Here is a 573-nt window from a genome sequence, read left to right on the forward strand (position 1 = left end):
GTGTGTATATGTATGTATATACAGGCGGATGTATATGAACGCAAGCTGCGGCCTTGGGTGCGTAGAAAGACAATAGAGTTTATGGGGGGAGACGAAAGTCTAATAAAAGAAGTAATAGATTATATAATAAATAGAGTATTAGATAAACCTAATCCTAATGAACTATTAGATGAGTTGTTGCGGTTTCTTGATGATGAAGCAGAAAATTTTATTAAACAACTCTGGCGTTTACTTATTTTCGAGCAAATTAAACTACAAAAAAATAATTAATTTATTTATTTATTTATATAAAATAAATAAAGGAAAGATATAAGAAAAGAATGAAAAAAAAATAAAAAAAATACACAAAATGACGGGTTATACAGCAGCAAAAAACTTTATTAAACAACTTTGGCGTTTACTTATTTTCGAGCAAATTAAACTACAAAAAAATAATTAATTTGTTTATTTATATAAATTAAATAAATATATTAAAAAAATAAAAAAAAAATGAAAAAAAAATTAAAAAAATACACAAAATAAGCGGTTATACAGCAGCAAAAAAACTTTATTAAACAACTCTGGCGTTTACTT

This window comes from Eimeria mitis, genomic scaffold (genome assembly GCF_000499745.2).
Source record: "Eimeria mitis Houghton genomic scaffold, Emh_scaff2006, whole genome shotgun sequence".
Classification (NCBI taxonomy): domain Eukaryota; phylum Apicomplexa; class Conoidasida; order Eucoccidiorida; family Eimeriidae; genus Eimeria; species Eimeria mitis.